Source organism: Homarus americanus, unplaced genomic scaffold (assembly GCF_018991925.1).
Source record: "Homarus americanus isolate GMGI-L3 unplaced genomic scaffold, GMGI_Hamer_2.0 scaffold31427, whole genome shotgun sequence".
Classification (NCBI taxonomy): Eukaryota; Metazoa; Arthropoda; class Malacostraca; order Decapoda; family Nephropidae; genus Homarus; species Homarus americanus.
The window spans coordinates 250,001-255,211 of NW_024747261.1; positions in this window are offsets into that span (position 1 = coordinate 250,001).

A 5,211-nucleotide genomic window follows, 5' to 3' on the forward strand; every position below is an offset into this window, starting at 1 on the left:
CAGGGGTTGACAGCTGTGTTGCACCTGTACTCGTAGCCTCACCTTTACCTGCGCCACACCTGTACTCGTAGCCTCACCTTTACCTGCGCCACACCTGTACTCGTAGCCTCACCTTTACCTGCGCCACACCTGTACTCGTAGCCTCACCTTTACCTGCGCCACACCTGTAATTTAATATCAGAATTCATAAACCGTAAACAGTTTATAAAATCATAGACGGCTCATCGTAATCACTTCACGTATTACCTGGAAAATGTTTACACAATTTGCAGACTTTACACACACACACACACACACACACACACCTCCCTTAAAAACCTCCCTTACCCCTGTTTCCCCTTAACCCCCCTTCCCCCATCCCCCTATGTGTACTTTTGTCTACCCCTCCACCTTGGTTCTCTCCTTCCTTCCTTCCTTCCCCTTTTCTCCCTTCCTGTTCCTCCTTTTCCTTCCTCCCTGTGTGTGTGTCTTTCCTTCCTATTCCTCCCTTCTTCCCTACCCCTCTACTCTCCCTCCCTCCCACTCCTTCCCCCCCTATTCTTCACCTTTCCACCTGTTCCTACCCAACCCCTCTCTGTCTTCCCCTCTCTCCTTCTGCCCCCTCCACCTCTCCCTACCCCCACCTCACCTCCATCCCACCCCCCTCCATCCCCACCCCCTCCTACCCCCACAAGCTAATGTCGTCACACACACGCCTGCAGTAGCTATTCATCATACAGTCCCTCCTTCCTCTCCCCCTCCTCCCTCTCCCCTCCCTACTCCCTCTTCGCTCCTCCTCTCTCTCCCTACTCCTGCCTCTCCTCTACCCCCTCCCCCCTCTTCCCACTCCCCTCTTCCCCCCTCCTCTACCCCTCCCCCCTCTTCCCCTCCTCTACCCCATCCCCCCCACTCTCTCCCCCCCACTCCTGCGTCTTTTCTCTCCAGGTTTTGGCTTCACAATAATGGGACATTTTAAGAGCCTCTGAGACTCATATATGGTGGGGGTAGTGAGGTGGTGTGTGTGTGTGTGTGTGTGTGTGTGTGTGTGTGTGTGTGTGTGTGTGTGTGTGTGTGTGTGTGTGTGTGTTGTAATGAGGAACCAGTGCGAAATAGGGACGTAATTCCACTCTTCTCTCTATTTAATCTACAGCCTACAGGAGTAACAATTAATAATGTTAGGAGCGAGAGATGAATGGGGTAGAGCAAAGCGCCACTATTAGAGAATTATTTGGCGCGTCTCCTATATCTGACGCTCTCTCAGGCGCCTCTGTGATGCTGGGAGGTTATGGTGTGGGGAGGATATGGGGTGGTGGGGAGATATGAATAGTGGGGAGATTGTAGTATTTGTAAACTATGCAGACAAGAACCAAAATATATGATGAACAAGAGGAAATAAAGCTCTCTCTCTCTCTCTCTCTCTCTCTCTCTCTCTCTCTCTCTCTCTCTCTCTCTCTCTCTCTCTCTCTCTCTCTCTCCACCATAAATCACTCGCCCGTATCCTCCCAGGTAATGCGGATGGCAGCGTTCTGATATCCGCTTATGAATCCGTAGATATCCGCTTATGAATCTGCATTTATACCACCGACAACTTGAAAACGCTTGGATCAGTTGGTGTACTGTGGTGATGGTGTGGGGAGGTGTGGTGGTGAGGTGGTTTGATGTGGGGGAGGTGTGGTGGTGAGGAGGTGTGGTGAGGGGAGGTGTGGTGGTGAGGGGAGGTGTGGTGAGGGGTGGTGGGGTGTGGGGGAGGTGTGGTGGTGAGGGGTGGTGGGGTGTGGGGGGGTGTGGTGGTGAGGGGTGGTGGGGTGTGGGGGGAGGTGTGGTGGTGGGGGGGTGGGGGAGGTGTGGTGGTGAGGGTGGTGGGGTGTGGGTATATGAGTAATTATTTATAGTTACGGTCTAGACCACCATTCACCCTCCCCCCTCCACCTTCCTTCTTCCTCCTTCCTCCTCTTTCTTCTTCTTCCTCTTCTCTCTCTCTCTCTCTCTCCTCCTCTCTCTCATCTTCATCCCACCATCACCTGCTACTCCACCTACGCCCACATTAGCATCCACGCCCACCACACCCGGAACGACGCCCTATAAAACACTGACCCAGAATGACAGCGCCAGGCCTCTGTCTGGGGGTCTCTCCTTGACCTCTACCAGGTACAGTAGTAGCGTACCTACCACCACCACCTCTTCCTCGTCTGTTTTTGACCTGCTTCTGTCCACCCGTCTGGACACCTGTCAATCTCTCCCCCACCTGTCCGTGTGTGTGTGTGTGTGTGTCCGTCAGTGTGTACGTGGGTAGCTGAGTTGATAGACACCATTTGACCTCATTCTAAAGGGGTCAGACCAAGTAATTATTTTGACCTTCCACTTCTCTTTTTATTTCACTCCCTCGTCTGTCTCCCCATCTGTCTGTCTGTCTGTCTGTCTGGGAGGTGATAGCTTCTCGCCTCCTCCCTCTTGACCTTGTTGATAAGGGTCAAACTCTCGGTAATTAGGTGACCTTGTGTGGTGTGATACTTAGTGGGCTGGTCGACCTCTTCCTCTCATTACCCACCCCGTCTGAGAGAGACGTAATTATCAGTCAGACAGAATAATGAATGAATATGTGAGAGAGAGAGAGAGAGAGAGAGAGAGAGAGCTCACACTATTGGTATGAGGATTAAACCGTTTTAGTTCATTCACAGTCCAGTAGAGGGAGAGGTAGCTGTGGTGATGGTGGTAGTGGTGGTGTGATAGTGGTGATGGTGGTAGTGGAGATGGTGATAGTGGTGATGGTGGTAGTGGTGATGGTGATAGTGGTGATGGTGGTAGTGGTGATGGTGATAGTGGTGATGGTGATAGTGGGTGATGGTGGTAGTGGTGATGGTGATAGTGGTGATGGGTGATAGTGGTGATGGTGGTAGTGGAGATGGTGATAGTGGTGATGGTGATAGTGGTGATGGTGGTGGAGATGGTGGTGGTGGTGATGGTGGTAGTGGTGATGGTGATAGTGGTGATGGTGGTGGTGATGGTGTGGTAGTGGTGGTGGTGGTGGTGGAGATGTGGTTGGTTTTGTTGTCTGATATTGCTCTCTCTCTCTTTCCTCTCCTCTCTCTCCTCTCTCTCTCTCTCGGCTATAGAGTGCCAAAGGGAGGTCAGAGGACCATCACCGGCGAGACTTACAACGTCTGGCGAAACGATAACGGGAAGGGTGTGTGTGTGTGGGGGGGAGGGGGAGGGAGGGGAGGGAGGGGGAGGGGAGGAAGCAACCCCACTAACCACGACCTGATGTGAGGAAGGAGGTGATGGTGGTAGGGTGTAGTGATTGTGGTTGTAGGGAGATAGTGGTAGTAGTTGTTGTAGCAGTGGTGGTAGTGCTTGTACTATTGGTGTCAACATGTGGCTCACCCCACCCTCCCCCTCCTTCCCCACACCCCTCCCCTGTAGCAACACACCAGGAAGGGAAGGTGAGGGGTTAGGTGAGGAAAGGGGGGAGAGTCACATCTGTACAGCTGCTGTAAGGAGTTTTCCTGTAAGGGGGTAAAGGGGGGCAGCCGAGACAAGGTGGAGGGGGGGAGGAAAGAGGAAGTGGGAAGATAACAAGGGAGGGCAGTGATGAGGGAACAGAAGGTGGGAGGAGGAGGATTATGAGGAAGTAAATGGACAAGAAGAGGAAGATAAGAAGAAGAAGAAGGAGAATAAAGAAGAACAAAGGAAACATGGTCATCGCCTCTCCTACAAACAGACGCTGCAGAACTGTGTTGCATCGTGGGGAGAGGGGAGATGGGGAGGGAGATTTGATGTATGGGAGAAAGAGAGGTGTTTAAGGGAGGCAGGTCCTTGTCTCTCTCTCTCACTAGTAAGACCCTAGAGAGGGGGGTCATTACAATATCTGTGCAGCCTCCCCGGGTATATTAGCCTGGCCTGGTCTGGTCTGGTCTGGTCTGGCCTGGCTGGTCTGGCCTGGTCTGGTCTGGTCTGGCCTGGTCTGGTCTGGTCTGGTCTGGTCTGGTCTGGTCTGGCCTGGCCTGGCCTGGCCTGGTCTGGTCTGGTCTGGTCTGGTGTCTGGTCTGGCCTGGCCTGGTCTGGTCTGGGCCTGATCTGGTCTGGTGGTCTGGTCTGGTCTGGTCTGGTCTGGCCTGGTCTGGTCTGGTCCGGTCTGGCCTGGCCTGTGGTCTGCTGGTCTGGTCTGGTCTGGTCTGGCCTGGCCTGGTCTGGCCTGGTCTGGTCTGGTCTGGTCTGGTCTGGCCTGGTCTGGTCTGGTCTGGTGCAGTCTGGCCTGGCCTGGTCTGGTCTGGCCTGGTCTGGTCTGGTCTGGTCTGGCCTGGCCTGGCCTGGCCTGGCCTGGTCGTCTGGTCTGGTCTGGTCTGGCCTGGTCTGGTCTGGCCTGGTCTGTCTGGTCTGGCCTGGCCTGGAGTGCGTCTGGTCTGGTCTGGTCTGGTCTGGCCTGGTCTGATCTGGTCTGGCTGGTCTGGTCTGGCCTGGTCTGGTCTGGCCTGGCCTGGTCTGTGGTCTGGTCTGGTCGTCTGGTCTGGCCTGGTCTGGTCTGGCCTGGTCTGGTCTGGTCTGGTCTGGCCTGGTCTGGCCTGGTCTGGTCTGGTCTGGCCTGGTCTGGTCTGGTCTGGCCTGGTCTGGTCTGGCCTGGTCTGGTCTGGCCTGGTCTGGTCTGGTCTGGTCTGGTCTGGCCTGAGCTGCATCTGGTCTGGCCTGGTCTGGCTGGTCTGGTCTGGCCTGGCCTGGCCTGGTCTGGTCTGGTCTGGTCTGGCCTGGTCTGGTCTGGCCTGGTCTGGTCTGGTCTCGTCTGGTCTGGCCTGGTCTGGCCTGGTCTGGTCTGGTCTGGCCTGGTCTGGTCTGGTCTGGTCTGGTCTGGTCTGGTCTGGTCTGGTCTGGCCTGGTCTGGCCTGGTCTGGTCTGGCCTGGTCTGGTCTGGTCTGGTCTGGTCTGGTCTGGTCTGGTCTGGTCTGGTCTGGTCTGGCCTGGCCTGGCCTGGCCTGGCCTGGCCTGGCCTGGCCTGGCCTGGCCTGGTATGGTCTGGTCTGGTCTGGCCTGGCCTGGTATGGTCTGGTCTGGTCTGGTCTGGTCTGGCCTGGTCTGGCCTGGTCTGGTCTGGCCACGCCACCTGCAGTCTGCCTCATATTAAGGGAATTTGGATCCACCTGAGAAATATATGTTGAACTTGGTGGCCGTTGGGGCCCTGCATGGGAGAGTGTGGTGGTGTTGGTGGCCACAGTGGCCCTCGGGGGAGTGTGGTGATACTAC